The sequence below is a fragment of the Puma concolor genome, chromosome C1, assembly GCF_028749965.1.
Source record: "Puma concolor isolate L17-30 chromosome C1, mPumCon1.1.hap2, whole genome shotgun sequence".
In the NCBI taxonomy this organism is placed as follows: Eukaryota; Metazoa; Chordata; class Mammalia; order Carnivora; family Felidae; genus Puma; species Puma concolor.
The window spans coordinates 108,104,272-108,131,527 of NC_141674.1; the positions used below are offsets into that span (position 1 = coordinate 108,104,272).

Here is a 27,256-nt window from a genome sequence, read left to right on the forward strand (position 1 = left end):
TTCTTGTTTTATAGTCCTGAATGTGTCTGGGGACTGAAAGTGATGGTGGGTGGGCCTTTTTTTCTGGCATGATGAAGGTTTCTGCACAGAAAGGCCTTTCTGCTGGCACAGCACAGGTGGGCACTTGGAAGTGGGCATAGTTCAGGAATCTTGAGGGGAATAGAGCAGGTGGCTCTCCAGGACTGCTATGCCTCAGGAGAAGAGTGTGGAATATAGACCATCATAAAGAAGGTGTTAAGAAATTAAAGCAGACCCTTGAAAATCAAAGGGATAATTGCATGAACTTGGGCTTCTCTGCCTGTAGGAGTATCCCTTGATGACCATCTCTTGGTTTGGGACTCTTATCTCTTCCTCTGCAACTGGTGCAGCTTTTCTTTAAGAGTTGCCCTTGAGCACAGGTGAGAGAAGGGTCTATTGAAATGAGAGGAGCTGTCCTAAAAGAGGACAATGTCAACTCCATGTGTCTCCTTGGTACAAGAACTGTCCCAACTTTTTGAAATCACATTTCTACATACTCTTTAAATGACGATGAGAAAGGAAAGAGTCTCTCATTCATTTTAATTTCCTATCAATTTATTTTCTCCTGTGAACTTTAATGCAATTATCCAAAAATGAAAAAAAAAAAAAAAAACAGACAAAAATAACCTATCACCAGCTGCCATTTCCATCAACCGAATGACGTTAAACAGGCCAACACAGTTTGGACTTCCAGATTAAATCAAACACTTTGAAGTACCTAAAGCAAGAGATGACCCTCCCCCTGTATCCCACGAATCAGACTCTCCAGATTCCCCAAAGTTGCTGGGGGGCTGAGATAGTGGCCATCTTGCAGAGAGCCCTAGTCTAGAACAGAACAGAACAGAACAGAACAGCCCAAGCCTGGGCAGGTTCGCATAGTGCACCATTCGAATGCAATTCACCTGAACTCTTTTTAACTAGGGCCCTGCCTTACCAGAAACGTTCAGGGCTTTATCTCAGTTTTGAGATTGCAGAGTTCTCTGACTGGAAGTCAGTGGAGTGCTTGAATGAAGGGGGTTAGCACTCCTTCAACATCCCCTCAGGTTATCTGTGTCGTAAGCCTGGCCACTGTTTTTAGGTCTCATTGCCTATATAATTGGATACCTGGTCCACCCTAGATAGCTGCCCAAGTCATACTTGTAGCCCATTCCTCCTCAGGCTGCTCCCCTTTAGTCTCAGTGATCATGTTAATGATCACTAATGAGTTCATGTGTAAATATTCTCCTTCAACTTTATTTACAATTAGAGACATATGAACACCCCCAACAGTGACTACCAGTACCATATTTTCAAATACTGCATTCCACTAGATAGGACACAGATATGCTCTGAGCTTCACAGTGTAGTTTTAATAAAGCTTCACCACTGTGGCTATTTGGGATTTGCCAGAATCCCAAGACCTTCTGCCTTTCAGGTCTCTAAGCCCCAACCCAGGGCTGGCACCATGAGTAAGTTGTCCTCATGATTCTTCCATCCTGTTACTCACTACTTCTTCCTGTCGAATTAATCCCAAATGACCTCCTTTGATTTCTTCGACATTTGAAAGATAAACATTTTGACCTGATATCCCATCTCTGAAAAATCAAATGTTTAAATGACCTTTTTAGTCAGCTGGTAAAGTACTAATATACTTGCTATTTTAATTAATTTACATATTTAAATAATGACAGTGTAGTTGGCAAGGAAACCAGGAATCAGTTCAAGGAAGATTTATGTCAGGTTACTCATGAGTCAGTTGTTATTATTAACTACCATTCACTAGAGAACATTTGGCCATTAATTATTGCTAAATTATTGTTACCAATTTTTGCGACACTCAATGTTGTTCCTGTTCATATTCTTCAAGGAGACTTATTATCACCTATTTCTTGCCCTACTTTTTCATATACTCTTGGCAGTATGGCTGTAGGGTGAGATCACATTGAACCTTTCTCTGACACAGCCTCCCGGGTCTCCTTGCTTGCAATGAGACGTCAGATGTAGCTTATTTTTCATGCTCTTTTAGTGATTCTGTCTCCAATCTTTTCCTAGGAAGACCATCTCTCCCCAGGACTTCCTGCAGATTGGTACCCCCACTCCTCAGCTTGCTCCATCCTTACTCTTCTCTAGAATGGTTACTAATGGCAGTTTCTTTTTAGTAACTTTAATAATTTCACTATTTATACTTACTATAGAGAATTTTTTTTTTTAATATTGAATAACTACTTATAGAAGCATGAGTATGTTCTTTTTAAGAAGACCTTCAACAACTACAGACTACCGGAAAGGCCAAGGCTGATGACAGTGTGGGCTACCTGGTACGGCGCTCTTGGTGGGGGGAGCCAGGACCCCCAACAGGTCTGTTTCATCCCTGTAGCTCCAATAGGTCCTACTACCCCTGACCCTCTTCCCATGGCCTCAGCCTGCATTTAACCTGGGAAGAATAACAAGAACCAATGCATCTCTCTTCCTGTGCTCACTTGAAATGTACACTTCCCAGACTTTCATTTCTACTCCATGCTGGGAGAGTTACCTTATAAAGAAGAATCAAAGAAGAGGATGAAAGTTTTTGGAAAGGGAAGAATCTGTCCATGGAAGGCAATGCTCCATTTATAAGCATTAATTCCTGTAGCAGTATTTCCCAACAGTTGCAATAGTGTGACTTATTACGGAAGATGAGCCTACATGGCAAACAATTTTTACATTTTAATGCTTATCTATCTCAATCTAAATTTGAAAAATTCTTTAAATTTTTTAAAATATTGATTTTTTTTTTACAGAGAGAGACAGAGAGAGAGCATGAGCAGGAAAGGGCAGAGAGAGACAGAAACACAGAATCCGAAGCAGCTCCAGGCTCTGAGCTGTCAGCACACAGCCCAACACAGGGCTCCAACCCACGAGCTGAGAGATCATGACCTGAGCCAAAGTTGGGCACTCAACAACTGAGTCACCCAAGTGCCCCTAAATTTGAAAAATTCTTAAGTTAAATTTAAAACTTGTCATGTAATATATAGTACAACTGAATTACTGTAAGTTTTTAAAGTGTATTGATTTGAAGGCAGTTTTAATGAAAACTAAGTATGCAATAATGCTGGCAACATGCAAAAATAAGAAAAGTGATATGGAACTCAGGAAAGTTTGGGAAACCTCCCTAATATATCCTCAGGTCCTTCCAGAACAACGTAATTTCTGCCTCCTGAGAAACTTACCCACCACCAAAAGACCACTGCAGTTTTTCTCTCTTATTCTGGCCCAGAATTCACCATGGCTGCTTTTCCTCCTTATGCCTTCAGTCACCAAGGCTGTTCCATTTTTGCTGTGGATAGTTGAGGATCCTTAGCTTATTTAAGAAAGTGCAAAAGGGAGGGGGCACCTGGATGGCTCAATCAGTTAAGCATCAGACTCTTGATTTTTGCTCAGGTCATGATCTCATGGTTCATGACTTTGAGCCCCACGTCGGGCTCCACACTGACAGCGTGGAGACTGCTTGGGATTCTCCCTCTCTGTCTCTCTCTGCCCCTCCCCTGCTCATGTTCTTTCTCTCTCTTTCTCAAAATAAATAAACTTAAAACAACAAGTGCAAAATGGGGGCTACCCCCATCACTGAACCTCAGGACACCCTGTGCATACCTCATGTCCTGGATGATTCCTAAACTCCAGGAATAAAACAAGGTCCAACCTACACAAAACCTAAGAAAAGTGTAAGATGATATTTTACATTCACACACAGACACGTACAGGACTGGGTATGGACTTATGAGAGGAACAGGTATAGTACAGCAAAGAGGTCTAATGCCTGCAAGACTGGTGTATGCTTTCTCTTTCCAAACTTAGGCTATAAGTCCCTCAAAGGTAGGGGTTTCATGTTTAATATTACCTGCCTGTTGAATATCTATTTTCTCTTTATATACCCCAGCAGTCAAACACAAAGACACTGTACCACCACCACCAAATGTACTCTCTAAAAGGACAGAGCTAAGAACTTCTTCATCTTTAACTGATATATCCACATGATCTAGAATATAGTCTGGCATATAGTCAAGGTTTAGTGAATTAATTCATAAATGATGTAATCTATTTTTCTTTCCTCAAACTCAGAAGTGACCCTACTGGAATTTACTTGATCTAGTGAAATCATTAAAAATCTTTTCTAGAATGTAGTTTTCCAAAGGGAGAAGAAATATGAGCAGAACTGTGCGAGGAAGGAGCACCCATCCCCCTTGCTCTCCAGGTGAAGTCTAGGCAGGGAAGAAACACTAAACCATCTAAGCTCCCACTCGGAAAAGCAAGTACCTGACACCCATCCAATGCCAGGAAGTAGAGGGTTTTATGTGAAATCAGTATTGGTCATGAATGCCAGGATTAAAGCTGCCATGTTTAAAAGCTGAGGAACAGGAATCTGCAAACCATAGCATCACAATTGAGTCCATAATCATTGGAGCATAGACTCTAGGACATGCTGAGGGACTTTCCCTAATAGAAAATTACTCCTTGTATCCTATAACACACCCAAAATATAATTTCTTAAAAGAAGGCCTGACTCCCATTTAGAATTTGTGAATCATTCTCTTAAAGCTGGATCGGGACACACCTCCCAAAAGTGGATGCTGTGCGTGACAGTGAAGACGCTGATGTTCAAGTTTAGTGCCCAAACCCCTCAGACCAAAACGTGTACCTGGTCCTCCAGGATCTATGAACCTTTCCTGGGGCACTGAGTCAACCACAAGAGCAGCTGTAGTGCAGCTCCAGCAAAGAGCCTACAGGTGGCTGATACAGCGGCCTAGTCAAGTTGGTGCCTGAAACCTGCAGTTCACCAACACCTCCTCCTTGGCTAATGGGGATTGGGGAGGGGGATGACCATGGTGGATTCATGAATAGCCACTCAGTAAGCTAATAGAAGCCAAAAATAAACTTCTCCATCACAACAGCCCCTCCGGATTGGGCCCAAATACAAATGTGAGGAGAAACTCTTCCTAGCAGAGAGTGAGAAATACAGAGCAATGGGATCTAGATGTGGATAAATGTAAATCAATATTCACAGTATGTTAATAATAATGGTGTGTGAGGTTTAAAATTTATATTAAATTGCATGACAACAATAACTCAAGAGCCTGGGGTTAAATTAACAAAAGTAAAGCATTCTAAGTTTCACAGTGTTTTCTGAGAATAAGGACTAATGCTTATTAGATTATAAGCCAAGGATGTTTGTTATAATTTCTAGAGCATTTTTTAAAATAATTATTTTTAAAATCCTAAAAAACAATTGAGAAGGGGGGAATAATAAAAACAATCAAAAAGGAGGCAAGAGAGAAGATATAAAGGGATATCAGAGGGAGAGAGAAGTTTCACTTTCACTGAGGGTGCAGAAAGCTGGCCCTTTCTGAGGCCCTTTCTGAGTCAGACCTCTGAGAAGGATATTAGAGGCCATACACTGAACAAGAAGAACTCAGTAAAAGTGCCTACCAAATTGCCCAAGCCTGAGCATGGGTCACATGACACTCTGGAGGCCCTAAGTGTCACAGAAACAGGGGACTTTGCACCCACTTGAACATCCTTCTCATTTGTCCACTGTGTTCTCGTGAGAAATGCTGGCAACAGGGAAGTGGATGGAGAAGAAAATGCCTCCCTCAGTGGTGCTGACTTAAGGGAGGGGAGCAGCCATGACTGTAAAGGCATGAAGCCCCACTAAAACTCGTCTCCTCCATAGGAAACAGCCTTAAGCTGCTAGAAAGGCACGGCAAGTTCTGTTGCCCTCATTGCACACAGAAAGACAATCAAGGCTGGGGAAAAAGTAGAAGGAAAAAGTCCTCTACTCCTAAGGGAGACTGAGGAAAAGTCTTGGTCCCAGATTCCTATACCAATATCATTTGGAGTATCATCGTCTTTGTCATTATTATCATCACCATTATTAGAGATACTATCAGTACACTAGATGAGGGCAGAAATTCTTTCTCACATAAGAGCTACCATCAATACCAGGAAGAGTTTGGCTGCCACAGGAGGGAGGTACATGATCACTGAGAAAGCCCTATACTCAAGACACAGGTGCTGGAGGTCTACCTGAGACTGAGGATGAAGCAAGACAGTAGACAATGCCCTTGTGCCCCACCAAGCAACAGGAGTAGTTATCTTCACTAGAGAAGATGAGAGCTAAGAAAGAGACCAACTTTGTGGCCTAGATGCACCAGGAAGACCCAAAGCTGAGCGTTGAGTAGAAAAATTAAGAAAACCCTCCAGCATGCCAGCCACCATCCTAAGCACAAGGTAAGACTAGAAGAATTTGAAATCTGTGTGCAGACATAACCATAGCAATAACAAATCCCTAATTCACCCCAACTCCTTAGTCAATGGACTCAGTCTCCATACTAACAGCCTAGCAAAAGAGGCATGCCGTTTTCTAGACATAAAAACTGCTTACCTCAGACAATAAAAAAGGATATTTCAAAAATAAGAGGGGCGCCTGGGTGGCTTGGTAGGTTACGCGTCCGACTTCGGCTCAGGTCATGATCTCACGGTCCGTGAGTTCGAGCCCCGCGTCGGGCTCTGTGCTGACAGCTCAGATCCTGGAGCCTGTTTCAGATTCTGTGTCTCCCTCTCTCTCTGCCCTTCCCCTGTTCATGCTCTGTCTCTCTCTGTCTCAAAAATAAATAAACATTAAAGATTTAAAAAAAAAATAAGAAAAGGCCAATCTCAGGAAATATAACAATTCTAAATTTGCATGAACCATATTACATAACTTAAAATATTTAAATGATAATTGACAGGAATAAAAGAAGAAATAGACAAATCCACAATCATAGTGGGAGAACCTTAACATCTTTTGCAAAAGCTGATAGGATAAATAGGCTAAAGTCAGTAAAGATGGAAAGGATTTGAAACACATAATTAGCACATGACCTAATTGACAGGTTAAGAATATCACACACACACACACACACACACACACACACACACACACATTTAAAGAAGACACATTCTTTTAAAACGCATGTAGGAGCACCTGGGTGGCTCAGTCATGATCTTACAGTTAGTGAGTTTGAGCCCTGCGTCGAGCTCTGTGCTGACAGCTCAGAGGCTGGAGCCTGCTTCGGATTCTATGTCTTCCTCTCTGTCTGCTCCTCCCTCCCTCCCTCCCTCCCTTCTCTCTCTCTCTCTCTCTCTCTCTCTCTCTCTCTCTCTCTCACTCTCTCCCTCAAAAATAAATAAACATTAAAAAAAATTAATGCATGTAGAACTCTTTTTTTTAATGACCACATGCCTGGTATAAACCCAGTCTCAAAATGTTAAAGTTTGAATCATTCAGAATATTATATAACCACTTAGAATAAAGCTGCAAATTTAAAAATACGTATATAACTAGAAAATCCTCAGTTGCTTGGAAGGACAGCAATACACTTCTGAAGAACCTTGAGTCAAAGAAAGAATCACAGTGGAATTTATTTTCTTTAACCATAGCTGAATAATAGCAAAGTTAAAATACATCAAAATTTATGAGATACAGCTAATTATAGCCATAAATGCATAATTGAGACAGAAAAGGCAGGAAAATCAATAACCTAAGCTTGTACAGCATGTTCTGAAGCTAGTAAAGGAGCAAGCAGCAAGGTAAACCCCACCAAAGTAGAAAGAACAGAGAAAATTAACAAAGATACAAATCAGTTCTTTGAAAAGCCTTGCCTAATTGATAGACTTCTATGAAAACTAATCAGCAAAAACAGAAGAAAGCACACATTGCTACTGTTGGAAATGAAAAGGAAAACAGACAGATATTGTACAGTCTATTGGCCGAATCTAGCCTACTACCTGTTTTCTAAATCTTAAAAAATTATTTTTGTAAGTAAAATTCTATTGGAAGACAGCCACACCCAGTCATTTATATCTGGTCTATGGCTGCTTTGTTGAATAGTTGCAACAGAGACCAGATTGACTCAACACATAAAACATTTTCTAGCTGCTCCTTTATACAAAGTTTGCCAAACCTGTCATAAGGAATTATATTACATAAATTTGAAATGTGTAGAAAATCAGGGTGGCTCAGTCCGTTAAATGTCCAACTCGTGGTTTCAGCTCAGGTGATGATCTCATAGTTCATGAGTTCGAGCCCCACATCAGGATCTTCACTGACAGTGCAGAGCCTCCTTGGGATTCTCTCTCTTTTCTCTCTCTGCCCTTCACCTGCTCCCTCCCTCTCTCTCCTCTCTCTCTCTCTCTCTCTCTCTCTCTCTGTCTCTCTCTGTCTTTCTCAAAATAAATGAACTTAAAAAACTTAAAATGTAGAGAAAATCAATAAATGCTTATAACGTAACAACTTACTAAAAGTGATCAATAAGAAATATAAAATTCTTATAGTTATATAGCTTTTAAGAAATTAAAACTCTAATTAAATTAAAATAAACTACCAGGGTCAGATAACTTCAAAAGAAAATTCTTTCAGACATTTAAGAAATAATATCAATCTCACTTTAATTACTTTACAGGAAATAGAAAAAAAAACTGAAAATACTCCACAATAAATTCAAAACTGATGAGGACATTATAAGAAATAAAAATTAGAGGGGCGCCTGGGTGGCGCAGTCGGTTAAGCGTCCGACTTCAGCCAGGTCACGATCTCGCGGTCCGGGAGTTCGAGCCCCGCGTCAGGCTCTGGGCTGATGGCTCAGATCCTGGAGCCTGTTTCCGATTCTGTGTCTCCCTCTCTCTCTCTGCCCCTCCCCCGTTCATGCTCTGTCTCTCTCTGTCGCAAAAATAAATAAACGTTGAAAAAAAAAATAAAAAAATAAAAAAGAAATAAAAATTAGAAAAGATAGAGGAAAAAAATTTAAGCAAATATTAGTAAGTAATATCCAAGAATATATAAAAAGAATAATATAACCAAATTGGGTTCTTTCAAGAATGTGAGTTTGGTTCAGTGTTTAAATATCAATCAATATAATTCACCACATTAACAGAATAAAAGCAAAAAAAATCATCTTATCACCTCAGTGGATTCAGAAAGACATTTGACAAAATTGAACATCATGAATGATTTTTATAAATAAACCTCTTAGGAAACTAGGGATAGAAGGAATAACATTTAACCTGATGAAGAAGGTCTGTTTAGTAAACCCTATGCAATTGTGACATGACAAACATTTTCCCTCTGAGCTTAAGAATGAGGCAGAAATACCCAATATCACAACTTCTTCAACATTGACTAGAAATTCTGGCCAGTGCAAATAGGCAAAATAAATAGTCAAACAAACAAGCATCAAGAAGAAAAAACATAAGGACTGGAAAGGAACTGATAAAAGCATTGTATTCACAGATCACCTAATGGGGCATGTAGAACATCCAAAATAATCTACAATGATATCAATTAGAATTAATAAGTGAATTCATCATGATATACAAGTGGACAATGATCTAAAAATAAATTCTGTCTATAAACTGTAGGGGCCAAGGGAAGACCACCCCAAAATGTGCCTCTTGGGCATACTGATTATTTTAACTAAAAGTCACTTTAGAGAGAGCCTATGTAGGAAGGACATTCAGACCCTCCCCCCTGAGAGAAGGAATACATCCCCCATGAGAAAGGTACCCTCCCTGTAGCAGGAGACAAGGAGACACCCTTATCACCAGAGGTGGGAAATTTAGGGCAGAGGAGGCTGTATAACAACCCTTGTTACTTTTTTACTAATCTACCACCCCGGCCCAAAATCTGTTTAGAGTCCCTTATGAATTGAAGCTCCCAACATGAAGTTTTCTTTGTCCTGTCAATGCCTCACAGATTTATTGTCTCTTTGTCTAAAAGGTATAAAAACTGCCTGCATCAGTCATTTGCTTGGGTCTCAATTTCCTTCCTGGGCCTCTGTGCTCCTGTAAGAAAACTGTGGCTTCTTTTTTCCCCCTAATTATTTGACTCTTCTCAATTTAATTCCCAGTCCAGCTGCAAGACCTTGAGGGTTTGATACACATGTACATTGTGAAAGGATTCTCCCAATCAAGTTAATTAACACATCTCTGCCCTCACATATTTAACTTTTGCTTACTCTCTTATCAAATTCCAATGATACAATATAGTGTTTCAGCTGGAGTCACCATGTTACACACTAGATCCTTAGGCTTTACTCAACCTTATAACTGAAATGTTGGACGCTTTAACCAGACTCTCTTTTACCAGCGTCTCTTTTACCAGACGCTTTTACCTATTCCCCCACTCCCCAGGCCCTTGCAACCACTCTTCTACTTTCTGTTACCATGGGTATAAAAAAGTCTTTTTTTTTTAATTCCACATATTAGTGATATCATGCAGTATTTATCTTTCTCTATTAGCTTACTTTGCTTAGCATTGAAGCAAAAATAAGTCTCATCCATGTTGTCACAGAGGGCAGGATTTCCTCCTCTTTAAAGCTTGAATAGTATTGGATTACATATACATTTTCTTTACCCAGTCCCCTGCCATAGTCAGCTTGTTTCTGTACCTCGGCTCTCGTGAATAATGAATGCTACAAGGAACATAGGAGAACACCTATCTCTTAGAAATAATGGGCTTATTTCCTTTGGATAGATAGATGTCCATGGGTACACATATACCAAAATAAATAGATGTACTAATGTTTCCCAAGTGATAAGATGATAAACAATTTCTAAATATTAAACATTGCATCATTTCGACCACTATGTAATTTTTCTTACAATTTGGTAGATTTCTAAAACTCCGTGAAAGAAAGGTGTTTGGGTTGTTTGGTTTCGTTTTTTTTTCCCGATTTGAGGGACGACAAAGCTCAATCTCAGAGGGACTAAGTAACACAGCAGAATAGATTCCAACAGCAGAAAGCGTCTTGGCATGCCAACCCCACGTAAGACAATTCACACTCAATCCAGCTCACCTTGAGGATGAAATTTTGAATTTAAAGAGCACTTGAGAGTGGGAGAAGGGGAGAGGAGGAGACTAACTGTATTGTGATTGGATATAACCGACAAAGAGACTACAAAGAAGCAGAAGCGAGGATCTGTGTCCCACAGAAATGTGCTTTATTAATGAAGCATGGCAGCCTGGGGATGGGAGTAGGGCCCAGGGTGTGCACAGCACAGGGAGACAAGACACCCGTGGCCACAGGACAGAGCTGAGCTAGATCCCGCTGCTCTGGGTTTCCGGGCTCTAAGAAGCCAGCGCACTAGGGATGCTACGTGCTCGCCGCCTCCAGGAAAGAGAAGCCGACTCCAAAAAGCACGAGAAAAGCTGCAATCATCCAGCCTCTCTCATGCCCCGTGTCCTCCCAGGCAGAGCAAGCTGAAGCTGAAGGAAAAGCCGGTTGTTCCCCCAGGGGCATTTGGAGAAGAGAAGACAGCGCTGAGTCCAAGGAAGGCTCCCCAAAGAACCCAGGCGCCGCGACCCAGGTGGGCAGCCGAGCTGGCAGGGTTGAGGTGGCCACACGGCAGGACACTGCTGCATGGCTGAGGGGAGCACTTGGTTGGTGGGCACGTTGGTGGTGGGTAACCCTACAGGACCTTCTGCGGTGTAACCTGGAAGCGGCCCTTCCTGGGAGGGCAGGGAACGACCTAAGGGACAGGCAGGCCACTCCGGTTGGTAGGTGGCCCTTAGAACAAGTAAAAGGGACTTGCATAAGAGGCTTGTGTGCAGCCGCAGCAAGAGGGATGGATGGTCCCCGCCCCTGAAAGTTCACCTGCAGGGAGGCCTTGACCGGCTTCAGGGCGGGTGTTCTCAACACCGCATGGCATCTCAAGGCTGAGTCCTCGGAGCAGCCTTTGGGGGCAGGAAAGGAAGGCAGGACCCGGTTCCTGGGACAGGGGATGGGGTGAGGAGCCTCCGAAAGCCCGGGTCAAGCGGCAGTCACGGCTTTTTGCTGATGTTCCCCAACAGGCACAGCGCAGGACACTTTGGTGGTGGGTGTGGCCTAGGGCGCTGTGCTAATAGACGTGGTCCTAGGCGCTTCACCGGTGAGCAAGGCTCAGGGCAGTCAGGTGGACTCACGGCCGGTGGCTGGCAGGGCTGTTTGCATTGCTGCCGCTAGTAGGACTTCTTTCCTAGGTGCCCAGGAACCTGAAGGCACCGTGTGACAACGTTTACGTGGGATTCCTTTGCTTGCATAATAATCCACGGTGCTAATGCGCTTCAACACGATCTCTCCCTCACCAAGCACGTGCTCTGAACTCCTGCCACCGAATCGGTCCTTCTCTCTACTTCCCCGCTCTTCCCCTTATCCTGGTATTGGCACCTCCGTGGGCTTCTCTGCCGAGGTCGATCATTTCACATGCCTCTTTCCAGAGAGAGAAGTGCCTCTGTCCTTTAGCATAAAAAAAAAAAAAAAAAAAAAAAAAAAAAAAAAAAAGAGTGAATGGACACACTGCCACGTTGAGAAGGAAAGACCAAGTTGCTGCAATCCTGGCTAAGCCCACACGAGCAATTCCTAAACAGGCTCATCATCATAAGGAATAAAATGATGGTATACCTGCCTGTGGTTCAGAGGGATAATTGCCAGGCTGGGATTCTGCCTTCAAGAGGCCTACACATATATCCAGAACCCTTGCAACTGCAGCGGGAGATTCTCCTGTTAGCATAGACACAGCCAGCAGAGAGTTCCCCTTCCTCAATTTCTCTCAATTCAACATTGCCCCGTAGGTGTTTTCCACATACATTTGAATGTAGTCCCCCAAAATGCTAAAATAAGAATGCCATTAACAGCACCTCCATGCTGGCAACTTCTGCCCCACGTTGAAGTAAAGAAATCAAGCATATATCAGTGGGTAACAACAGTTGTTTGTTTGTTTTCCCACTGTAATCCTCCAAAACAGGCACGACCTTCAGGAAATCAGACTCACCTGATATGCGACATAGGTCAAATATCCTAAGAAATTAAAAAAAAAAAAAAAAAAAGGTCGGCAGTGGAATGGCAGGGTACCCTTTATGGGACCTTGTTGTCCCTTCAACAAAGGCAGAGCATCACAAGACTGGCCTGTACCGGGCAGTCATTTCCCAACCACAGTGAACTTCTCCTGTAATTCCCACAGTGGTTTGTCCTACACGCTCTTTACGACTCACTTGTAGATGTACCCCATCTGAGAGTTTCAGTTCACGGTAGCCGCTGAAAAATGTGGGCAAGTCGCTAACTGGTCCAAAAGATTTTTCCTCCTGGCTGAGGATAGTATCACCTCATCCTTGTCCCCTTCCTTAGAGCCTTCCGTATTACAGAACTGGTTGGCCCCCTTTGTCATTCAGTTTTGTGTAGAGCCAATAGAAAATTTGCCTCTTAGAGGGGCGCCTGGGTGGCGCAGTCGGTTAAGCGTCCGACTTCAGCCAGGTCACGATCTCGCGGTCCGGGAGTTCGAGCCCCGCGTCGGGCTCTGGGCTGATGGCTCAGAGCCTGGAGCCTGTTTCCGATTCTGTGTCTCCCTCTCTCTGCCCCTCCCCCGTTCATGCTCTGCCTCTCTCTGTCGCAAAAATAAATAAATGTTGAAAAAAAAAATTAAAAAAAAAAAAAAAAAAAAAAGAAAATTTGCCTCTTAGAGCCTAGCAAACTGGTCATATCTCCATGCTCATTCTCAGACATACTCAAACATACTTCCTGCCTTAGTCATCGAAGGTTGCTGTGACAAAAATACCATACACAGAGTGGCTTGAACAGCAAATGTTTAGTTCTCACAGTTCTGGAGGTGGGGACGTCCAAGGTCCAGGTGCCGGCAGAGTTGGTGTCTGGTGGGAGCCCACTTCCTAGTGCCACTAGACTGCTGTCTTCTCTCTGTGTCCTCCCATGATGGAAGGGGTGAGGGGACTCTCCAGGGTCTGTTGTACAAGGGCACTGATCTCATCCATGACCTAATCACTCACCTAAGGCCCCCTTCCTAATACCATCACATCGAGGGTTTGGATTCCAATATCTGAATTTGGGGTGTGTGTGTGTGGGGGGGAGACACAAACATTTAATCTGTAGCACTTCCCCTCAGTGCAGACCCCACAGGCTTTTGAAAGATAATTAGGTAGTAATACAAATAAATCCATGCCCATAAGTGCAATAACGTAAATCAATGGACCAGTTCACCGAATGAAATAAATCATCTAACCTTGTCCAAGAAGACATAGATAACCTGAGTTACACTATGTCAACCAAAGAAATTGAATATGTAGCTAAAACAGCTAAAACCCTTGCAACAATGGCAGTCCAGGCACAGACAGGTTCATTGGCAGATTTTACCACACATTTAGAAAAATAAATCAATTCTACACAACATCTTTGGAAGAAAAGAAAAGGAGAGCATACCCTCCAACTCATTCTTACAAAGCCAGTACTGTCCTCATAACAAAAACAAAGACATTACAGGGAAAAACTGGCCAATATCTCTCCTGAACAAAGATGCAAAATTTCTCAACAAATATTAGCAAGTGAAAATCACCGATGTGTAAAAGTGTAATACAGCATGCCTCAGTGGGATCCATCCCGGTGGCCAAAGGCTGGCTTGACATTTACAAACCAATCCATGGAGCTCATCATAGGAGTAAACTAAAGAACAAAAACACAAAATCACCACGATATAAGGAGAAAGAGACATCTGGTGAAAGTCAACATCCATTTGTAAATTAAAAAGCATTCTCAACAAACTAGGAATCAAAGGTAACTTTCTCAACTTGATAAAAGTCATCTTTGAAATACTTACAGCTAACATCATGTTTTAAAGGTGAAAATCGGACTGCTTCCCCCCTGGGATCAGGAACAAGGCAAAGTTTTCCTCTTTGGCCACTTGTATTAACATCCTACTGGAAGTCCCGGGCAGTGCGATAAAGCAGAAAATAAAGAAAAGGAATAGGAGGGAATAAACGGAAGAGATGGGGGAGTGGGATCTCCCAAAGACTACAATGTACCCACAAAGCTGTTCTCACACCCTCCAGTAGCTCTCAGGAGGGCTTTGAACAACTCTGCACCTAGGTGAAGGAGTGTTGTTAAAACAATCTGAGTAACCATGGTCAATGCTAGAAAGCAAATGCATCAGTTGGAAATAAGTAGGAATGTTAATTGTTACATCCTTTCCCTTTAATTGTATAATTTTCCCACATGTTTTCCAGGAGAAGTTTTCATTTATACCTATCGACACACGGGGTGCCTGGGTGACGGCTCAGTAGGTTAAGCCTCTGACTCTTGGTTTCCACTCAGGTCATGATCTCATGGTCTGAGAGACTGAGCCCTGCATCTGGCTCTGTGCTGACAGGGCAGAGCCTGCTTGGGATTCTCTCTCTCCCTTCCCCACTGGCTTTCTCTCTGTCTCAAAATACATAAATAAACATTAAAAAATTAACAAAAGAACAAAAACACCGGAAAGTCAGACAACTCAAGGTACTGATTTCAGGGGAGAACCCAAAGAAACACAGATTTCAACCTTGTGTGGACTCTCAAAAACAAATCAAGTGAGCAAACAAAGCAAAAAACAGACCCCAAAAGACAGACAACTGGTGGTTGCCAGAGGGGAGGGCACTAGGGGGAAGGGAAAAGTGGGTGAGGGGAGCAGGGTGGTCCCGTTCTTCCAGTTCCGGAATGAGTAAGTCACAGGGAGGAAAAGCACAGCCAAGGGAGTCTAGTGGGTGGCACTGCAGTGGGGCTGGACGCGTGGTGACAGACCACAACCACACTGGTGGCTAGCCACTGCAGTGGGGCCACATGCGTGGTGACAGACCACAACCACACTTGTGAGCTGAGCATAACAGGTAGAGGAGTTGTTGAGTCTCCGGTATCAATGCAAATTGAACAAACCTTTTAGAATCTCCTCAAGTAAGAAAGAGTTTTATTTGAGCCCGAGTTTGTACAGCTGCCCAGGAAACACGACCTTCATAGGGAAGAAAGTGATTTGAGGAACGAACACTTTTGCAGGGTTATATACTTTCTTACATCTTGTAAAAGGGGAAAAGATATAGATTAGCACATGGGCAGAAATCCCGAGTTCCCCAGGAAACAGGGGCATTGATTCATATCTCAAGGACAAGATGGTTTACCCTGAGGCTATGCATGCACCAAGCACGTGCACAAAGCCAGCCTAGTGGTCTTAAGTCAGGATTGCGGTTTGAACAGAGTTTATACACAGTCCTGTGGACTTGGAAGGAAATCCCTTCTCTCATCACTATGTTGTATACCTGAAAACCTATGTAACATCGTGTGTCAACTATACTTCAAATTAAAAAAATAAAATCAAGGTTTTTTTTGCACCTGATTGTGAGATTCAGAAGAGTACGTTGGAAAAAATGAGGCGAGAGGATCTCTGTACTTACAGGAACCCTTCCATCTTTCCCCACTGCTTCTCTGACTTGAAAAAGAATCTGTGGGGGACCCCACGGCAGCAGAGCTCAGAACAGCAGTGTCGAGGTGGCAGAGCGTGGGCAACCCACGGTATGGATGTTGAGAGCAGGTCCCGGGGGGCATGGCAGTGAGGGGTTAGGGGTAGAAATGCGAGAAACCCTGTTCCCTATGTTAACACTGACTCCCTATCGTCCTCACTCAGGTCATAGGCTGATGCTGCCGGGTAGACTGGGGAGACTTCCAGGCCCTGGGGCCTGTCCCTGGGTATGTCACCGGAGGGTGTCTCATCCCTGAAAAGAATTCACAGACAGTGGTTGAGCTGAGCGGTGCAAGTGAAGAGCTTCTGGGAGAGAAGGTGCACTCCAGAGACGGGAGAGTGGGCAGGTCAAGAGAGACCTGTGCACCCCAGAGTTTGACAGTAGTTAACTAGGGGATGGGCTGTTCACTACCTGCGGGGGGGGGGAGATTTGGGGGAGGGGGGCAAGTTTTCAAGCCTTTCCTCCCTTATGTCAGGGTCTCTGGCCTCCTTTGTCGCAGGCCTGTCTGATTTGATCCGGTTTCTGGTGTCCTTGTATGTGGGGTGCTGCCAGGACAGGCTGCTGAGGTTCCTGATAACAGGCTCTGACTCCCCCTTTGCTGGACGCCATGCATCCTGGTAAAGCCTAACTAGGTGCTTGCTCTAACACTGACACTGCTTATAAAATGGGAACTGCTCCTGGTTGAAAGTCCCGTGTGCAGGAACTATGCTGGACACATGACACACATTATCCCATTTGATGTGGTGATTAAAAGAAAGTTAGATGTGAGCCTCAACAATACAAAGTAACTATCAGCGTCCGGTGGTGGTCTCATCTACCTTCAAAACCCCACAACTTGGAGCATTTCACGTAGACTCATGTACCTCTACACTCCAGCATCCCCTGGGCATATGGTCCTCAGCAGGAACAGCTCTGTGAACCACGAGAAACCATAGATTTAATATTGAAGATGAACTGGTTAAATTTCCTTTCAAGGTGGGACAATTGACAAACGTCTTACCTGTTAGCAGTTAGAAAGAAGCTTCCATGTTCGCCAATGAACTTTAAAACTTAACTCTTTGATATTTAAATCTTTTTATCCAAACCTTTTAATAACCAAATATTGGGATGCCTCGGTGGCTCAGTCGGTGAAGCGTCCAACTCTTGATATCAGCTCAGGCCATGATCTCATGGTCATGAGATCAAGCCCTGCTCAGGCTCCGTGGTGAGCATGGAGCCTGCTTGGGGTTCTCTCTCTCTCTCTCTCTCTCTCTCTCTCTCTCTCTGAAAATAAATAATAAACTTTATGAATAAACTTTATAAACAAACCAACAAATAAATAACCCAATACCTTTTCAAGGCAAAATGTTGCAAGCATAATTTATTCTCTTAGGATATGCTACATAAGCAAGCTTATGTAGCGCAAGCAATGGTATATGATAGAGGAGAATTTCGTAGGCATAAAATTTAGTGCATACTATTCCCATAATACTTGAGCAAAGTCCCAAACGTTTACCGAGTTCAACAAGCCCCTGCGTGATCTGGCCTGTGACTCTCTCACTATCTTCATTTCCTCCATGCCCCCTCCCACTCGTTCTAATGCAGCCACTGGCCACGTTGATGTCCTATGACCACACATCTTCCTTACTCTTCCCTCTGCTTGGATGGACCTACTCCCCCTATTCCCATGGCTCACTTATTTCACTCAGGACTCTGAGACTAGCAGACCCCACCTCCCTTGCCCATTGTTCTTTATCCTCCAAATCCACTTAATAACTATTCTCAAGCACATTTATTACCACCTGATATGATACACTGATTTATATTCATTTGTTCATTAACTTTTCCTTCCCACATCATTTAAGCTCCACAAAGACAAAGTGTTGGTATTTTGCCCACCACTGTATACCCCTTGCACAGCAGGGAGCCAGGCATAAAGTACACACTTTATGGGTACATGTATTTAATACGTTTTCCTGTGAAAGTACATATTTTGGATGACCGAACAAATGGGTAGATTCTTAGACAACCCTGAGCTGAAGATGTCATTTTCTAGCAAGGAAAGAACACATCACTTGCAAGTAGCAGAGCTGGCATTTGGCCTAATTAAAACAAACAAACACACAAACTTATTTCTTTACTCAACCTAAACAGACACGTTTCAAATCAAACACGATTAACTGTGACTGTATCCTTTACAATTCAGTGGTTAATTCCTGACAGAAAAACCAAACGAAAACAATTTCCCACTAATCTGATACAGTTAACAACCAAGATTAAAGAAGAAAGACACTTATGTTTCATCATCAACAATGCTTTATTAGGGAAGGAGAAGTAAAGTTTTATTTATCCAAATCCCCCCACTCCCCCCCCACAAAAAAAAGAAGAAGAAAGGAAAAGAAAATAATCCTTGCCCAGGTCTTAGGCACAGATCGAAGAAAGGCTGTATTTTAAGAAAGGTAGACTTGTTCCCGATGCTTTTCCTGGGGCTCTGGGGAAGAGTGGTCCTAATTCAGAGAGGAGCCTGACCCTAAGAGGAAAGAGAACAACTTCAGGATTAAGTCTCTTCTATGTCAAACCTCAGCCCAGGAAGAGCAGAGTAGAGATTCAGAGAATGCCGTCTGCCACCAGGGCAGGCTTCGGAGAGAAGATGTGCTGCTGGAGCATGGGGGAGACCTGTGATTTGTTTGCACGATGGTCTTGATGGCTTTTGCTCTTACTGCTCCTGGGTGGTCACTTCTGCTGGCACGGTGGTGGCTGCACAGGGGGACACTGCTGCTGGCAGAGTTGAGGTGGAAACTCTGGAGGTGGGCATGGCACTGGGCACTTCGGCGGTGGGCATGGCGCTGGGCACTTGGGAGGTGGGAGCACAAGAGGTCGTTGGCAGGGCTGCTTGCACTATTGCTGCTGCTGCTGATAGGACATCTTTCTGGATATCAGAGAACCTAAAAAAATGCAAAGGTCAAAATGCAAGTGTCATTGTTTACAAGAGGATCACTCTTGCAGACAGAGCAAGCCAAAACCCATCAATTATTTCCAAGGACAAACTTTGGTCTCTGACTCTCTCCTTTAGACTGTGTGGCTCCCCTTTTTGTTCTTGTTAGGATCATGCCTCATCAGTATCTTGTGCATTTGGGGCCACTTTATCTCAACTTCTCTTGACCTCTTTCAATGACAAAATTGTCTTCTCTGTCTTGAGATAGCAACAGATAGTGGATGTATGCAAATACAATCTCAAGAAAAAAGATGCTGAATTCCTGGCCAATACCAAAGCAAGTCTCTACCACATCAGTTCCCATGAGGCCCTGACTAAGATTGAAGTAAGCTGCTTTGGGTGCTAAGACAAAGTCTATTCAGGGAGAATTGCCAAAGTGTAGGCCTGCCCTCAAAGGGCTCATGGAGAGGCTGGCAATACATTAGGATGCTCTCTCTTATATTAATATGTCATGACCAAAGAGAAACTCTTGCCCTCACTTGCTTTCAGCTCAATATTATTCCCTTAATTAGGTTTTGCTTAAGAATTTCAACCTTGTAATAGAAAGACACATACTTCATCAACAAAAATTAGCTCACTTACATCCTTGGTCTGACAACTTTCAATTCCCCAGGGAAGAGTATGCACGTCGTTGAGGAAAACCAGCTATTGCTGCTTACAAATTAATTCCAAACATCATCTCATATCCCCCAAGCATATAGAACCCCCCCCCACCTCCCCATGAGATTCACTTGATTCTCCAGAGCTGTTGGGGAGCTGAGCACGAAAAGGGTGGCAACAATGTGGCAGGTGTCCCCTTTATATGGCTCGGTGGCGCCCACCTTCAGGAAGTGAAGAAGCCTAAGGCTGGGCTGGACCAGTTGTTTGGAAACCAAATGCAATCCACCTGAAATTCCCAAAATGTCTTGTCACTTCGATTACTGGAAACTTCCTGCTCTGGGATTGTCCCCATTGGGGCAAGAACTCAGTGATTTGCCTGAAGCTCTCTCTTGACCAGCAGTTCCAGTTTCATGTGACGGATGAAGAATTGGGGCAGTTCTCAAACTGGGGGCCCAAGAGGTCATTCCTTGATTGGGCTTACCTTCACCTACCTCCCTGCCCCATGCCTGTATCAGAAGCCTGTGTGTCCATTTACTTTTCAACTGCCTGTCATTTAGCTTTGTGTTCTAGAATGACAGAAGCTTGGGTTCTGAGAGGCTAGCAACATGGCTTATGCTCTGTCTCTCTCGCAGGCACTTATAACTCACTCCCACTTACTCTAAGGATGGCTGCTCACATTAACTGGTTCCTTTTAATATGGATGAAGAGAATGCATGGTCTCCACAGGGAGCGACAGGGCTCCCTGTGCAGGAGCTGAAGCCAGGATCCAGCACAACACAGGCTGTGCTATTCTGTAGAGAACAAGACTGTGTGGCCTCATGTCAATGGTGACATGGGGCTGGTCCATTTTCCACTTAATGTCTGCTAGAATGCCAAGGTTACTTTCTACCATGCTTGTCCCAGGATTTTCATTCTCTTATTTGAAATCCTGTGGGAATTTTCAACTCATAGCTCACTAAGAGAAACTGAAATGTTTGTTTTTATTGAATGTCACTCAACAGACCTGTGAACACTTCTGAAACATGAGTTAGGGTGTTAGTAGAGGCTTCAAAACTCCCTGCCTTACCTTTTCTTAACATCCCTGGGAGTACTCAATCCACTGATTCCTCCTCACCTTCCAAGTGAACTCATCTGTGGTTTTGTTTAAATAAAGGCAGGGTGGTTGGCATTAAAATCTCCCAGTAAGTTCTAAATACAGCTTACATAAACCCTTTAGTACTGTAATCACTATGCTTACAGCCCCTTATTTATTTTTATTAATATTCTATCCATTAATAGATTAATTAATGTTATCAATATCTACACATCTCACGGTAACCAGCCATCACCTGCCTTGCACCTCTTCCAATATTCAGTGAAGCAGCAGAGTACACTGGAAATGTCCTAGAGGAGACATCCAAAGACAGGAGTTTAAACCTAGGGGCGTCACTAGCTAGCTTTGTGATGCGGGAAAATATTTTTTCAGCGGCCTCTGCCTTCGTACATCTGTTATTAGTTACAGCTAACATTGACAAGAATTATTCCTAATACTTAGAAGACCTAGAACCTTCCACTGGGCTTTCCATTGTTAAAGTCAATAATTACCAGCCAAGCCATCAAATCTCCCTTGACCTTCTTGATTTCCTCCTGCAGAACCCCAGCACTCAGCCTATTTTCCTTGCACCTTTGAAGCCATTGTTTACTTCCATCAAGAACAAGTAGATAGGTGTTCCTTTTCATTGTTAAGGGTATTACTAAGTAACCATCACTATAAGGAAACTGACAAAAATGATCAAAATTCAAAAGCATTCGTGTATTCAGGCAGTTGGCTCACCATTATTGGGTTTGGGGCTTCTATGACGTCATGAGTAACGCCTGCCCTAAGAAATATCAAGATATTACGAAAAACAAGCAAACGCTGAAAGAGTTGATCAAAACATATTTTCTTAATGCTTTCATGGGGATGGTTTCTGATTAGATCATTTATGGATCCACATGACAAAATAATAGGCAAAAATGAAAAGTGATCTTCCAAAAGAGTGTGTATTATATGAGAAGGGCAAGTAGCAAACCATGTGTACAATATAACTACATTTATATTTAATGTATATGTAGTTACATGTGTGTATATATAAATACATATGTAAATGTGGATCTCTTACACCATGCAGAGGAAATCAACTGTACTACCGTTTGAGATTTTAGGCACAGCTAACTGAAGGTTTTGTTATGTGCCAAGCATTGTGTGAAGAACCCTATGTGCATTAACTCATCTTTCCTTACAACAGACTTATAGGTGAAAAGTTATTTTCTCCTTCCCCACTTCAACTCTTGCCCTGTCAGTCTTTTAACGTGAAACGTATATGAACTCCCTATGATCTTCTCAGAAAGAAATTCAGAGCTGGATAAGGAGAAACGTTGCTGAACATTCCCAGAAAGCAAAAAGAAAACTACTACCACCCTTCCAACAATCACGTTTAGGCAGCTAAACTGGAAACTCCATTAGGACAACCTGGTTTGAAAAAGTGGTACAATCATTTTCTCTTCTCTGTCACTAGCAGGTTTGCTGTTTTGGGCCTTTAAATTTTTGGTTTCGAACCAATGTGCAAGCACTCGCAAAAGCTCCAGGATCACTGAGCAAGTACACGGTAGACAAATTTCATGAAAGATCGAGAGAGAAAAGGACTCTTAGTTCAACAACTTGTTATTTGCATGAGCAAATGCTCTTGGATATTTTTAATCTTTGAGTAGATAAGAAATGCACACTTGGCAAAATTCAAATGGTGCAGAGATAATACACGATGAAAATGGCCCCTTACCCCTTTCCTTCAGCCACTCAATTTCCCACCCTAGGGAATCACTGTTAGCAGTCTCTCAGTGAGTCCTTCCATTGACTGTGGCTTTATATTACATGCATATGTAATGAATGTAATATAAATGTAATGAAAGCATGACAGTATCATGCTTTCCTCAGTGAATTTGTTCCTAGTGTTTATGATGAGATTATTAGTATTTTATGAGATTCTTTAGAGGAACCAGTGATGTCCAGATGCCTCACAATGAAGAAGTTTAACTAATACCAGCCATATAACACCTTGTGGGGAAACATTTACCAGTTGTTACACTCAAGGATCCAAGAAGACAAAGGAAAAAAAAAAAAGAAAGAAAGAAAGATGCAATGGGCAGTGAGCCCACTTGGGGAGAAATAGCTTTCCAGTAAGCAGCATATGTTGGTTGGCAAGTGTGCAGGAAGGTGGGCCATGGGGAAAAGAGGAATACGATGGAAGAGGCAGAGCAGATGATCCACAGGAAATGATGAAGACAGAGGGGAAAGACTCCTCAAAGACAACAAAGCTGCTGGCATTTCCTCGTATATGTATTGGACCAATCATTGCAAACTGGCAAATGGATGTTAAACCACCAGAATAAATGTGATCCGTGCTGGAACACGTGTGTAATACATGAGTAAGCATGTCTGCCGTTGACACATGCTGCCTCTTTTAATTTGTATAAACTTGTACAATTTATATAAAGCATACTAAAGAAGAAAACTAAGGAAGGGAAATAGATTGTATACATGGTCAGGCAGGCAGAGAAACCAAATCCTGAGCATGTGACTGAATAGAAGCTGACGTGATACCAGAGCCAGCTGCATGTTATGTAACAGAAACCCAGGGGCTTTGGAGACACACAGGCCTCAATCTACGGCTTCCTGTATGACTGATCCTATGTGAGTCATGTAACCAGGCGATGCCTCTGCACTTCTCTGGAAAATGGAGAAAATAATGTATTTATCCTGAGAGTTACTATGATGATTAATTTAAGTGAAAAGTACCTGGGGCGCCTGGGTGGCTCAGCAGGTTGGGCGTCCAACTTCAGCTCAGCTCATGATCTCCTGGTTTGTGAGTTCCAGCCCCACGTCAGACACCCTGTTGACAGCTCAGAGCCTGAAGCCTGCTTCAGATTCTGTGTCTCCTCCTCTCTCTGCCCCTCCCATGCTCACGCTCTGTCTCTCAGTAATAAATAAACGTTAAAAAAAATTTTTTTTTAATGAGAAGCGCCTGCCTCCTAGTAGGTACTTAATAAACATTAATAACTATAATGTTTTTAGTACATAGAGAGGCATGTAAATCTGACTCTATGTAGTATATACTGTGTAACCATTATGTTATTTTTTTTATTTCAACAGGATTATGTGATTTTTTAATAGGTTGATTATATATATTATATTATATTATATATGTGAATAGATACAGAAAAAGAGGGAGTGAGGGAGATAGAGTTTGAGAAAAATGTGCTGAAATCCCTAATTCAGTTGATTATGTCCATGAACAGCCTGTTTTGTTTGTTTTCCCTGTTTTGTTTTCATCAAAAAATCCTCTATACCTAACAGCCAATGACTTGAATTAGCCATTACTTGTAAGTAACATCTTTTACGATAAACGAAGAATTTAGGAAAAATTAATTAATTAATGATAGTAACTTTAGAAATTCATCGAAAGCTTTTTAAAAATAAAAATCTGTGTGTGTGTGAGTGTGAGTGTGAGTGTGTGTGTGTGTGTGTGTGTACATGGATTAGATAGATAGTGGTCCATGAAAACAAAAATAGACACAAAAATCAATACTATTTATTTTTATTTACTATTTATTTCATGTATATATGAAATATATAAAAATAGCATATAGTAATAAAACAAAATATTTTAACATAGAAAAGAAAGCCATCCAGAAAACAGAAAAGACAAGCTACCGAAATGGGAGAAGAGATTTGCAAGTGATGTATCTGATAGAATGTCAATATCCAAAATCTTTAAAGCCTTCACCTGCAAAAATAATCCCATTAAAAATGGGCAGAGGACCTGAATAGACATTTTTCCAAAGAGGAACAAACAGATGAAAAGATTTTCAACATCACTATGCATCAGGGAAATACAAATCAAAACTACATCCTATACTTGTCAGAATGGCTAAAATCAAAAACACAAGAAATGACAAGTGTTGGCCAGGACGTGGAGGAAAAGGAACCCACGTGCACTGCTGGTAGGAATGCAAATTGGTGCTGCCACTGTGGAAAACAATATGGAGGTCCCTTAAAAAGGTAAAAATAGAATTACCGTATGATCCAGTAAATCCACTACTGGATTTAATGGATCCACCCATTACCCAAAGAAAATGAAAACACTAGTTCAAAAAAGACATATGCACTCCTGAGGCACCTGGCTGGCTCAGTCAGTGGAGCATGCGACTCTTGAACTCAGGGTTATGAGTTGGAGCTCCACGTTGGATGTAGAGATTACTTAAAAATAAAATCTTAAAAAAGAGATATATGCCCTCCGATGTTTATTGCAACATTCTTTACAATAACCAAGATATGGAAGCAACTCAAGTGTCCATCCATAGATGAATGGATAAAGAAGATGTGTATACAGACACACACACACACACACACACACACACACACACACACGTGCGTGTGTGTGTGTGGGGGGGTGTTTATTTTATATAAATTATATGTTATTCCATATATTTATATATATATCAATATAATTATTATAATCATATCAATATAATTATAATTATACACTATATATTATATAAATACAAAGAACAAACTAGTGGTCGCCAGGGGGAAGGTGGGTGGGGGGATGGGCAAAATAGATAAAGGGGATTGAGAACACACTTATTGTGAGGAGCACTGAGTAATGTATCAAAGTGTTGAATCGTTATATTGCACACCTGAAACTAATCTAACGCTTGATGCTACTTATACTTCAATAAGAACATTTTTAAATGAAATACTGTATGTGACACTCATGATTATTTGATTCTGGGAATGAGTTAGAAGAGGAGTCAAAGGTATCTTGGGCTTTTCTTTATAGTTATACTTCTCTTTCAAATGAAACAATATAAATGCATTTTGTAATTTTAAAAATTAATTACAGGTGAAAAATTCTGACCAGGTGTCACATGATATCATTAGTTACTCATTTTGAGTGATGCAGATATTCAGTATTTCCATATATGTCTTAAATTTCTCAAAATCAAAAGCTTAAAGCAAAGAAAGAGTAAACTAAAGAAAAAAATGTCAAGCAGTCAACACACCAAGATGTTGATAGTGATTATTCCGGCTGATGGGATTTCATCTTGTTATTATTATTATTTTTTAATCCAAGTATAATTAACATATCAAATATAAGAATCTATATACCCTGCGGGTATAGTGACAAAACCCTCACATAAACACACAGGCACACATAATCCATTTCTAAAATATTTTTGTGGAAAATCACAGGGATGGTTTCGCACAGCTTTTATCCTGGCCTTGTCATTTTCGTCACAAATGACACCCGATTTACCCCACTGTCATGCCAGAGTTAGGCAGACAGCTCAGCTTCTTTCCTCAAGCCCACCTGGGCACTCCCACACTGCCGTTGTCTCACAAGGCTGATCAAAGACCATGGAGCTGCCCTAGGGAGAGAGATGGTAGCTATAGGTAGCAATAGGAAAGCTCCTAGCTCTTACATACACAGCCTACGCGGGCTTCACAAGGCTCCTGAGGAGCTGTATTTAGCAATTCTTCTACACCTGTTAGAAACATTCCAAGCTTCAGTTTGTTTGTTGGTTCATTCCAAATTGCAAAGGATCATATTCAACCTCTCATTTGAAGCATCCCTTTCTTTAATTTTGTATTTATTGACTTAAAAATGGCAGCAAAAAGCCCACACAAAACTAGTAAAATACATTAAATCTCTCAAGTGTCCTTTTGCTTCTCTTTTTTTCCAGGACACCGAGCTTCTGGAGCCCTGTGCTTGTCAGTTCCTCAGGTAACTTGGAGTCCTGCAGCTGCCTATAAGACCCTATTTCAAGATTCAAAACTACGTTCTCGCTTTAAAGCCCGATTTCTGCATCAGGCAGAAGTTTCATGGCTCGACCAGTGACAGTCCCAGCCTTGGGGGCAACTCTGACTTGGAAATGTCTTTCTTTTTCTACATTGAACCTAGCAAACCTCAGCGCCCTGAGCTGCGGGCCTGTGGCTCCACTCTCTAGTCCAGGGTGGGAGGGGGGGAATCAGGTGGGACAGCTGGTGCCCCGACTCACCCGGCCTCCTCTTCTTTCCCAGGCGCACGTCCACGGGGCCTCACATGACAAAACTTCTAGCTCCTTCCCTGCTTGGTCTCTCTGCATGGACCCACGTGCTGGGAGACTGCAGATAGGGCAGACCCAGAGGGCCATTCCTGACCCGTGCTAGCAGATCCTGATTATGCATGATGCTCTAGGGTAGACATTGAGGCCCCAGACTGAATGAGACAAACTTCCTGTACTGAGGGGCTCCTAAGACTTTATGTGACATAGAAATTAAAATAAAATGTTGGCAAACACAATGGTAA

General features: G+C 42.3%; 2 long non-coding RNA genes across 2 annotated transcripts; both read right to left on the bottom strand.

Annotated features, from left to right (window-relative positions):
* Window positions 1-10,987: 10,987 nt before the first annotated feature.
* Window positions 10,988-17,568, bottom strand: LOC147578372 (uncharacterized). Its single transcript, XR_015255135.1, has 2 exons — window positions 17,316-17,568; window positions 10,988-12,284 (listed from the first exon to the last, which is right to left on the bottom strand). It is a non-coding gene; the product is annotated as an uncharacterized LOC147578372 (long non-coding RNA).
* Window positions 17,569-18,713: 1,145 nt separating this feature from the next.
* On the bottom strand, window positions 18,714-19,407 carry LOC147578373 (uncharacterized). Its single transcript, XR_015255134.1, has 2 exons — window positions 18,971-19,407; window positions 18,714-18,824 (listed from the first exon to the last, which is right to left on the bottom strand). It is a non-coding gene; the product is annotated as an uncharacterized LOC147578373 (long non-coding RNA).
* Between the last annotated feature and the right edge of the window lie 7,849 nt (window positions 19,408-27,256).